We start from the raw sequence: 12,261 nt of genomic DNA, 5'->3' as shown, positions 1-12,261 counted from the left end.
AAAGAAGATGTGGCACATATATACAATGGAATATTACTCAGCCGTAAAAAGAAATGAAATGGAGGTATTTGTAATGAGGTGGATGGAGTTAGAGTCTGTCATACAGAGTGAAGTAAGTCAGAAAGAGAAAAACAAATACAGTATGCTAACACATATATATGGAATCTAAGGAAAAAAAAAAAAAAAAAAGTCATGAAGAACCTAGTGGCAAGATGGGAATAAAGACACAGACCTACTAGAGAATGGACTAGAGGATATGGGGAGGGGGAGGGGTGAGATGTGACAGGGTGAGAGAGTGTCATGGACATATATACACTACCAAATGTAAAATAGATAGCTAGTGGGAAGCAGCCGCATAGCACAGGGAGATCAGCTCGGTGCTTTGTGACCACCTAGAGGGGTGGGATAGGGAGGGTGGGAGGGAGGGAGATGCAAGAGGGAAGAGATATGGGAACATATGTATATGTATAACTGATTCACTTTGTTATAAAGCAGAAGCTAACACACCATTGTAAAGCAATTATACTTCAATAAAGATGTTTTAAAAAAAAAAAAGTTAGGATACAAAATAGTATACACAGAGTCATATCAGCTATGTGAAAAACAATTATACAAACACACATACTTATTAACAGTAATTACCTCTGCATGGTAGATTATGGTTGCTTTTATTTTCTTCTTTAGACTTATTTCTCAAGTTTTCTCAATAGACAGTTATTAATGTTACAATCAGAAACAAAAAATAATTAAATGAATAGACAACCAAAAAATCAGAGCTCTGAGGAGCTCTCAGCAATCTTCTCAAGAACTGGATCCTAACCCTGAACCCTAAGGGCCTGGCTGAGACCTTGCTACCACCTGCTGTCACATCTGAAAACTCATTTGCAGCTCTGTGGGGAGGCTTAAATGAGATAACCTAAATAAAGCATCTCCACCCCTCTTAGTGCCTGGCACATTGTAGTATTCTATAAATATGATTTTCTCCCTTAATTTAACACAAACCATCTGCTGCCTGATTGTCTCTGTAGTTTTTGGCACACTCTCTATGTGCATACCTGTGTGAACCTGTCTAGTCTCTGGTCCCAGCCCCTCCCTTCTATCTGCTGCTAATCAAACTTTTATTCTGACAACTGTCAGTGTGTCTTCCTTCTTCCCGCTTCCCTTGCCTCTCAGGTTATTTCTATATGAGTCAAATGTAGAACTAAGGAACAAGCAGATACAAAGCCCTGAACAACAAGTTCAGATTTAATGGTAAACTGCATGAATGACTAGAAAGATCAAAGGATTTCAATCCTGGTCTGCTGCTTATTAATTGTGTGATCCCCAAGCAAACTATTTAACCTCTCTGAGCCTTAGTTAACCCATTCATAAAAATCAAGATAATTCCTATGCTATAAAGTTGTTGTAAGTATTAAAATGAGAGAATGAATGTGAAACACATAACACTCTAAATGTAAGTTCCCATTCACCCTTTATTTCCTATCTAAAATGCCCTTGAACTACTGGTGAGTATTTTCAGATTAATTATATAATTAAACAGAGTAATTATAATATTAATTATATATGAAACATACAAAACAGCAAGCCATAACTAAACCACAAGAAATTTAGGTAAATATTTAGCATCTCTATGGAGGAGGGAGGACTTTCAAAGCTGAAAAATGATGGAAGAGAAAGAATATCAATATAACTGTCTAAGTAAAAAACATTACTTGAAGATATCTTATTGACTTTTATTTATGGCAATATAGTAGACTAGATATCCACAAAAAACAAAACAAAATAAAACTCCCACCACACCTAGACAGACATTCTAGATAAAATACCACAAAACTCTTTTTTAAAGGTATAGCTAATCCCCCCCTTAAGAAAATAAGAGATTATCCCCAAGGACCAAATATAAACAAGGAGCTAGAAACCAGCATGCTAACCTGATATTAAAGCTGGGGTTTCCCAAAATATAGCAGAGGGAGGAACACTCCCAAACTCATTCTACGAGGCCACCATCACCCTGATACCAAAACCAGACAAAGATGTCACAAAGAGAAAACTACAGGCCAATAGCACTGATGAACATAGATGCAAAAATCCTCAACAAAATACTACCAAACAGAATCCAACTGCACATTAAAAGGATCATACACCATGATCAAGTGGGGTTTATCCCAGGAATTCAAGGATTCTTCAATATACGCAAATCAATCAATGTGATACACCATATTAACAAATTGAAGGAGAAAAACCATATGATCATCTCAATCGAGGCAGAGAAAGCTTTCGACAAAATTCAACACCCATTTATGATAAAAACCCTCCAGAAAGTAGGCATAGAGGGAACTTTCCTCAACATAATAAAGGCCATATATGACAAACCCACAGCCAACATTGTCCTCAATGGTGAAAAACTGAAACCATTTCCACTAAGATCAGGAACAAGACAAGGTTGCCCACTCTCACCACTATTATTCAACACAGTTTTGGAAGTTTTAGCCACAGCAATCAGAGAAGAAAAAGAAATAAAAGGAATCCAAATCAGAAAAGAAGAAGTAAAGCTGTCACTGTTTGCAGATGACATGATACTATACATAGAGAATCCTAAAGATGCTACTAGAAAACTACTAGAGCTAATCAATGAATTTGGTAAAGTAGCAGGATACAAAATTAATGCACAGAAATCTCTTGCATTCCTATATACTAATGATGAAAAATCTGAAAGTGAAATTAAGAAAACACTCCCATTTACCACTGCAACAAAAAGAATAAAATATCTAGGAATAAACCTACCTAAGGAGACAAAAGACCTGTATGCTGAAAATTATAAGACACTGATGAGAGAAATTAAAGATGATAAAAATAGATGGAGAGATATGCCATGTTCTTGTATTAGATGAATCAACATTGTGAAAATGACTCTACTACCCAAAGCAATCTACAGATTCAATGCAATCCCTATCAAACTAACACTGGCATTTTTCACAGAACTAGAACAAAAAACTTCACAATTTGTATGGAAACACAAAAGACCCCAAATAGCCAAAGCAATCTTGAGAATGAAAAACGGAGCTGAAGGAATCAGGCTCCCAGACTTCAGACTATACTACAAAGCTACAGTAATCAAGACAGTATGGTACTGGCACAAAAACAGAAATATAGATCAACGGAACAGGACAGAAAGCCTAGAGATAAACCCATGCACATATGGTCACCTTATCTTTGATAAAGGAGGCAAGAATATACCGTGGAGAAAAGACAGCCTCTTCAATAAGTGGTGCTGGGAAAACTGGACAGCTACATGTAAAAGTATGAAATTAGAACACTCCCTAACACCATACACAAAAATAAACTCAAAATGGATTAAAAACCTAAATGTATGGCCAGACACTATCAAACTCTTAGAGGAAAACATAGGTAGAACACTCTATGACATAAATCACAGCAAGATCCTTTCTGACCCACCCCATAGAGAAATGGAAATAAAAACACAAATAAACAAATGGGACCTAATGAAACTTAAAAGCTTTTGCACAGCAAAGGAAACATAAACAAGACCAAAAGACAACCCTCAGAATGGGAGAAAATATTTGCAAATGAAGCAACTGACAAAGGATTAATCTCCAAAATTTACAAGCAGCTCATGCAGCTCAATATCAAAAAAACAAACAACCCAATCCAAAAATGGGCAGAAGACCTAAATAGACATTTCTCCAAAGAAGATGTACAGATTGCCAACAAACACATGAAAGCATGCTCAACATCATTAATCATTAGAGAAATGCAAATCAAAACTACAATGAGATATCATCTCACACCAGTCAGAATGGCCATCATCAAAAAATCTACAAACAATAAATGCTGGAGAGGGTGTGGAGAAAAGGGAACACTCTTGCACTGTTGGTGGGAATGTAAATTGATACAGCCACTATGGAGAACAGTATGGAGGTTCCTTAAAAAACTAAAAATAGAACTACCATACGACCCAGCAATCCCACTACTGGGCATATACCCTGAGAAAACCATAGTTCAAAAAGAGTCATGTACCAAAATGTTCATTGCAGCTCTGTTTACAATAGCCAGGACATGGAAGCAACCTAAGTGTCCATCATCGGATGAATGGATAAAGAAGATGTGGCACATATATACAATGGAATATTACTCAGCCATAAAAAGAAATGAAATGGAGGTATTTGTAATGAGGTGGATGGAGTTAGAGTCTGTCATACAGAGTGAAGTAAGTCAGAAAGAGAAAAACAAATACAGTATGCTAACACATATATATGGAATCTAAGGAAAAAAAAAAAAAGGTCATGAAGAACCTAGGGATAAGATGGGAATAAAGACACAGACCTATTAGAGAATGGACTTGAGGATATGGGGAGGGGGAAGAGTAAGTTGTGACAAAGTGAGAGAGTGGCATGGAGATATATACACTACCAAACGTAAAATAGATAGCTAGTGAGAAGCAGCCGCATAGCACAGGGAGATCAGCTCGGTGCTTTGTGACCACCTAGAGGGGTGGGATAGGGAGGGTGGGAGGGAGGGAGACGCTAGAGGGAAGAGATATGGGGACATATGTATATGTATAACTGATTCACTTTGTTATGAAGCAGAAACTAACACACCATTGTAAAGCAATTATACTCCAATAAAGATGTAAAAAAATAAAAAAATAAAGCTGGGGTTTCCTTGAGGGTATTTGCTGGTTATTGAACGGAGAGGCATGACTTTTAGTGGCTATTTGGTTAAAAGAGAAAGATCTTGGGGGGAACTGGGATCCCTGCATGGTCCTGAAGGGTTACTACCTTTAGTGAAAAGGGCGACTGAAAAAATCCACCTGAGGGAAATCTATCTGTCTCAGCCTAGGCAATAAGTGGGGAAAAAAGTATTCCCTGAAAATATGTCATCTTGGGCCTGATTTCTACATCTTTGGGATTCAAATATAGACCCTGCATCTTCCAGAAAATCCAAAGCCAAAAAGCAGTCATGTGCTGCTGGCATACCAGGATGCCTGGCTGAAACAACTCAGCAGAAATAAAAGCAGATACTGGGCTTCCCTGGTGGCGCAGTGGTTGAGAATCTGCCTGCCAATGCGGGGGACACGGGTTCGAGCCCTGGTCTGGGAAGATCCCACGTGCCGCGGAGCAGCTGGGCCCGTGGGCCACAATTGATGAGCCTGCGCGTCTGGAGCCTGTGCTCCGCAACAAGAGAGGCCGCAATGGTGAGAGGCCTGCGCACCGCGATGAAGAGTGGCCCCCACTTGCCACAACTAGAGAAAGCCCTCGCACAGAAACGAAGACCCAACACAGCCATAAATAAATAAAATAAATTAAAAAATAATAATAATAATAATTAAAAAAAAAAAGAAAAAAAGCAGATACTATCTGAAGAGCTACAGCCTCTGTCCAAGGCTCACAGAATTACTACCAATAAAAACTCCAGAATCATGAAATAAGGAAATAAGGTGTGAGGTTTGGCAGAAATAAAAAACAGCAGAATTAGGCTCTGAAGAATGTCAGATAATGACTTACTGAATAAAAATATGAATTAATTATTGCAATATGAAAAACCGAATAAGGCCTTACAGATGACTAATCACAGTTCCAGAAGACAGGAGGAAAGAAAATGGAAGACAGACAATACCAGAAAAGTTAACGGCTGAGAAATTTCCAGAATTAACAGAGAACAAATTCTGAGATTCAGAAAGCACAACAAATCCAAGTCAGGAGAGAAAAATAATCTCTATGGAGACACACAGTAGAGAAATTGAAGAACAGCAAAGAGAAGAGTTTTTGCAGCCAGTGAAGGGAAGGAAAAAAGTTATCTACAAATGACTGTAGCCTTCTAGCACAGACTATGGAAAGTAAGATCCTAAAAACGTTAACAGGAAATAAATGTCATCCTGGAATGTTATAACCCCCTAAACTGTCCTTCCACAATTTTTTCAAATAAAGCCATTTTTGAACAAATAAAAACTGAGCTTACCACTAACAGACTCTGAGTGAAGGAATGCCTAGGATGTTCTTCAAGAAGCAGAAAACAGACCTGCAAGGAAGGGTTGCAACTCGAAAACAGTGAACAAGAAACTAGTAAAATGTGGATAAACCTAAAAAGAACTAAATTTACGAGATCAAAATAACGTCTCATCTAAAGTATGAAAAACAAGAAGGAACTAAAATAGTAAACAACTATACCTTGTAATTTGAGAGGGAGTAACTGGAGTTAGAGTTCTAAGGTCCTTTATAGGAGTTCTAAGGAGGAGGACAGAGTTATTAATATTTAGATTCTGCTAATGTAGGTATACATGCTAAAAATTTAAGGTAATCATTAAAATATAGAAATGGAAGGTATGGAGGTAATCATTAAAATAGAAATAGAGGGTATAACTTTATGATGTAATTTTAAAACTCAATAAATCACACATACCTCCCAAAAAAGGTCAGGAAAGAATAAAAAAAGGATAAAGCAGAACAAACTGAAAACACAAAATAGGTTGGAATTAAATAACAGAAAAATCACCATCAATATAATTGGACTAAATTTATCAGTTAAAAGACAGAGATTGTTAAAATAGATTTTATTTTAAATCAAGGCTTATGCTATTTACGAGTAATACACCCAAAATACAAGGCCAGAAAAAAGTGAGGGAAAAAAAAAGGATGAAAAAACATTTTATCAGGAAAATTCCAAGCCAAATAAAACTAGGGTAGCTGTTTTAACTATCAGACAAAATAGACTTTAAGGCAAAAATCACTGTTACAGTGATAGAAGGGTATAAAAAAAAAGGATAAAATGCTACATTTATTAAAAATATAAAAATTCTAAAATATGTGAGTCTGCTAATACAGACTCTCTCTCTCTCTCTCTCTCTCTCTCTCTCTCTATATATATATATATATATATACACATACACACACATATATATAAAGCAAAAACTGATAGAATGAAAGAGATATGGAAAATTTTAAATCCCATTTACAAGAGTATCAAAAATAATAGAATACTTAGGAATAAACTAAAGTGAAAGACTTGTATACTGACAACATAAAATGTTGATGAAAGAAATTAAAGAAAAAACAAATAAGTGGAAAGCCCATGTTTATGGACTGAAAGACTTAATATTGTTATTAAGACTTAATATTGTTATTAAGATATAATATTGTTATTAGGACTTAATATTGTTAAAATGTCCATACTACCCAAAGCAATTTACAAATTCAATGTAACTTCTATCAAAATTCCAATGACTTTTTTTTTTACAGAAATAGAAAAAACAATCCTAAAATTCATATGGAAACACAAAGGACCCCAAAGAGCCAAAACAATCTTGAGAAAGAAGAACAAAGTTGGAGGCCTCACATTTCCTAATTTTAAAATATATTACAAAGCTATTGTAATTAAAAAAATATGGTACTGGCATAAACATTTAGACAAATGGAACAGAATAAAGAGCCCTGAAATAAACCCATGCATATATGGTCAACTGAACTTCAATAACGGTACCAAGACTACATAATGGGGAAAGGATAGATCTTCAACAAATGGTGTTGGGAAAACTGGAAAGCCACATGCAAAAGAATAAAACTTGACCCTTATCTTACACCATACACAAAAATCAACTCAAAATGGATTAAAGATTTAAAGGTAGGACCTGAAACTGTAAAACCACTAGAAGAAAATAAGGAGGATAAGCTTTATGACATTGGTCTTGGCAATGATTTATTGGATATGACACCAAAAGCACAAACAAGACAACAAAAACAAAAAGATAAGTGGGAGTATATCAAACAAAAAAAAGCTTCTGCACAGCAAAGAAACAACTAGAGTGAAAAAGCAACCTAACAGAATGGGAGAAAATATTTGCAAATCATGTATCTAATAGGGGGTTAATATCCAAAATATGTAAGGAACTTGATTTTTAAAATGGGCAAAGGATTTGAATAGACATTTCTGCAAAAAAAACATACAAGTGGCTGATAGGTACGTGAAAAGATGCTCAACATTACTAATCATAAGAAAATGCAAATCAAAATGACAATGAGATATCACTTAATACCTGTTAGGATGCTTATATTCAAAAAACAAAAGATAATAAGTGTTCGTGAGGATATGGAAAAATTGGAACCTTTGTGCACAGTTCGTGGGAATGTAAAATGGTGTGGTCACTGTGAAAAACAGTATGGAGGTTCCCCCAAAACACTAAAAACAGAACTACCATATGGTCCAGCAATCCTACTTCTGAGTATATACCTAAAAGAACTGAAATCAGGGTCTTGAAAAGATATTTGCACTCCTGTGTTCATTGCAGCATTATTCACAATAACCAAAATGTGAAAAACAACCTAAATGTACACTGAAGGATGAATGGATAAAGAAAATGTGATATATACACACAATGAAGTATTATTCATTCTTTAAAAAAAAGAAGGAAACCCTGCCATATGCTACAACATGGATGAACCTTGAGGACATTATGCTAAGTGAAATAAGCCAGTCACTTAAGGACAAAGATTGCATGATACCAATTATATGAGATATATAAACTAGTCAAACACACAGAAGCAGAGAGTAGAATGGTGGTTGCCAGGGGCTATGGGGAAGGGGAAACAGGGAGTTGCTGTTCAATGGGTATAAAGTTTCAGTTATCTGTGATGGTTAAGTTCTAGAGATCTGCTGTACAACAATGTGCCTAGAGCTAACAATACTATATTACATATTAAAATTTGTTAAGAAGGTAGATCTCATGTTAAGTGTTCTTACCCCAATTTAAAAAAGAGAGAAAGAAAGAGAGAGAGAGGGTTGGGGGGAGGAAGGAAGGAAGAAAGGGGGGAAGGAAGAAAGGGAAGAAGGAAAGAAAGAAGGAAGGGAGGACGGAAGACAGAGGAAAACAGGGAAAAAATAAAACAAAACAAAGAAAAAGATGAAAGAAATTCCATGGGAGATAAGTTTCAACTGGGTGCTCTGGAATCATGAGCATTCAGTGTCTCTGGGACTGTACAATCCTTTTTGACCAAAGGAACCTGAGACAGTGGACATGCATTGTGAGGCATCTCATCATTAGCACCTTTGGCCTCCAGATCTCAAATTATGAATGACTTTACTATATTTAAAAGAATAGTATGTGAATTTTCTTAGGAAATGAAAGAAAACTAATATCAAAAAGAAAATAAAAGAAATAAATACAAGGAGGTATTAACAAATCCACCATCACAGAGAGAAATTCTGCTCACCTCCCTCAGTAATTGAAAGATGAAGCAGACAAAAAAAAAAAAGAGTGAGGAAACAATGCATATACTTATATAAATAAATGAATGAATAAATTGAAAGTGTTATGAGGAATGAGATATTTGCAGTTTCAAAGTACTTCTCCACTAAATACTTACTAATCACAATGAGAAAAAGTAAGTATACTTAGAAAAACCTAGAAGACATCACTTAAACCAAGTGATCAGAGTGTACATAACCTATCATGGTACATATCAAAATTGTGCACTGCCTGTTATAATTCAATGAGAAGAACACAGCATCATTGCTGTGATACTCCTACCAAAGATACAAAACCTGGTTCTAATCATGAAGAAACAGCAGACCAACTCCAAATTGAGGAACATTCTATAATACAACCGGCCTGAAATTTTCAAAAATGTAAAGATCATTAAAAAACCAAGGGAAGACTGAGGTATTGTTCCACATTGAAGGAGACTAAAAAGACAAGACAATTAAATGCAATGACAAAGATAACATGTGATTCTGAACTGGATCTCTTTGCTATAAAGACTGCTATAGGGAAAACTGCTAAAACTTAAATGGAGTTCGAAGATTAGATGGTAGTAACAATATCAATGTACATTTCCTGATTTTGATGATTTTAGTGTGGTTATGTAAGAGAACATCCCTCATTTGTTTGAAATATTCATTACAGTATTCAGGGGTTATGGAGCATCATGTTGCCAACTCATTCTCATGTTCACCAAAAAAGTTCTTTTGTACCTTCTTGCAACCCTACTATGAGATTGTTCTCAAAAATGCATCATAAAGACAAGATGTACTAAGCACTAATGGAACTGAAGATCGTAATGTTAAATATATACTTCTATAGAAGAGAAAAATATGGAATATTCCTAACTTATTTTATGAATCTTGGAATCAAAGACAGTATAAGAATTAAAAATTAAATCTCACTTATTAACATAGAAATGAAGCTTCTAAACAAAATATCATCAAAATGAATCTGGTAATGCACAAGAAAAATAATCATTCCAGGAATCCAAGGACAGTTTAACATTAGAAAATGCATTAATAATTTAAGTGCAAAAAAAAATGACTAATTCAACAGACGCAAAGTATTTAATAAAGTCTAACAATATTTATGGAAAATTCTTAGAAAAAAAGAAATAAATTCCCTTAACTTGATAAAAAGAGTATTTATTAAAACCAAACAGCAAGTATCATACTAATTGGAAAACCATTAGAAGCATTCCCTTAAAATCAAGAACACAATAATGACCGGCTTTCACTGCTTCTATTCCAACATGTACTAGAGGTTCTATCAGTGCCATTAAGACAAGTAAAACAAATAAGAAGAGATCAGAGGACTTTCCTGGTGGCGCAGTGGTTAAGAATCCGCCTGCCATTGCAGGGGACATGGGTTTGATCCCTGGTCCGGGAAGATCCCAGACCCAGAGCAACTAAGCCCGTGTGCCACAACTACTGACCCTGCGCTCTAGAGCCCGAGAGCCACAACTACTGCAGCCTGTGCGCCCTAGAGCCCGCATGTCGCAACTACTGAGCCCATCGTGCTGCAACTACTGAAGCCTGCGTGCCTATAGCCCGTGCTCCACAACAAGAGAGGCCACCACAATGAGAAGCCCGCACACCGCAACAAAGAGTAGCCCCCGCTTGCCGCAACTAGAGAAAGCCCGCGCGCAACAACGAAGACCCAACACAGCCAAAAATAAATAAAATTAAAAAAAAAAAAGAGAGATCAGAAAGGAAGAAAAAAGAAAAAAGTTGCCATTATTCACAAATGACATTATTATCTACATGGACAATCTAAGAATCTGTAATTAAATTATTAGAATTAAGAGAGGTAGATAAGATTGGATATAATATCAATATACAAAATTACTTTTCTATGCAGCAGCAGAAAATAAAAAAGCAATTTTTAAAAAGTTTTTACTAAAAAACAAAAAAAATTAACAATAACAACTGTAAGAAGGAAAAGAGCAAGATAAAATTATTAGGGTATTGAGTTACTAAGACTTACTAGACTGAAAGCTGTAAAAAATGATACTGTGATACTGGTGCAGAAAGAGCCAAACAGACCAATGGAACAAAGGAAAAAAAACTAAAAACAAGCCAGCACATATGTGAATATTTTATATAAAAAAGAGATGGGATTGCTGATTAGTGGGAAAACAATGAAGAATATAATAAATAGTGTTGAGAATTACCTATCCATATGCAAAAAAGTAAAATTAGAGCCATACTTTAACCACACATAAAAATTAATTAAAGGCAGTTTAGCAATCTAACTGTTAAAAAGCAAAATTTCAACTTTTAAAAGAAAATACATCATTTTACCTCAAAGTGGGAAAGACACAAAAAGCATCTATCATAAAGGAAAGATGATAAATTCAACTACATTAAAATGTAAAATTTTGTTCATAAGGTCATCAGAAAAAGTGAAAAGATATTCCATTGTCTGGGTAAAAATATTTGCAAAGCATATAACCAGCAATGCATTTGTATCCAGAATATATAAAGAACCTCTACAGTCAATGAGGAAAAGACTAAAAGCCCAAAGCAAAGGCAAAAGATATGAACAGGCACTTCTTAGGAAAGAAAATCCAAGCAGCCAGTAAACACCAAAAGATGTTTCACCTCAATTATAACCAAGAAAATGAAACAAGTTCCATCATTTTTATACCTATATACTCTTAGTATTCTAATGATTCATAAAGATATGGTACATTAAAGTAAGATAAGAATCATCATAGAACGCATCCTCTTATTTTCACTAGTATACTTATGATCTTGTCTAGGTTTTATGAAAAGCTATCTGCAAAATCAGCACTATGTTTTCAAACGTTATTCAAAATAAACGGAACATACAGAATTTATTTTTTCCCCATAGAGAATTTTGCCCTAAGATGTGGAAACAGATCTAGAAATTGAGAAATTAATATAGCCCAACTTTCTAACTGTACTACTGGATATACATTTTTTGAGCCTTGAATATTATACTAATTATACTATTTTCAGTGA

General features: G+C 35.2%; 1 protein-coding gene across 1 annotated transcript in view; it reads right to left on the bottom strand.

The window, feature by feature from the left end:
* The window catches only part of BRMS1L (BRMS1 like transcriptional repressor), a 40,324-nt gene that overhangs the window by 15,167 nt on the left and 12,896 nt on the right, over positions 1-12,261 (bottom strand). The window lies entirely within an intron of this gene.

This window comes from Eubalaena glacialis, chromosome 2, assembly GCF_028564815.1.
Source record: "Eubalaena glacialis isolate mEubGla1 chromosome 2, mEubGla1.1.hap2.+ XY, whole genome shotgun sequence".
NCBI classification, from domain to species: Eukaryota; Metazoa; Chordata; class Mammalia; order Artiodactyla; family Balaenidae; genus Eubalaena; species Eubalaena glacialis.
Note: the sequence above shows the minus strand (reverse complement) of the source record. Positions and strands in the feature narration are given on the sequence as shown.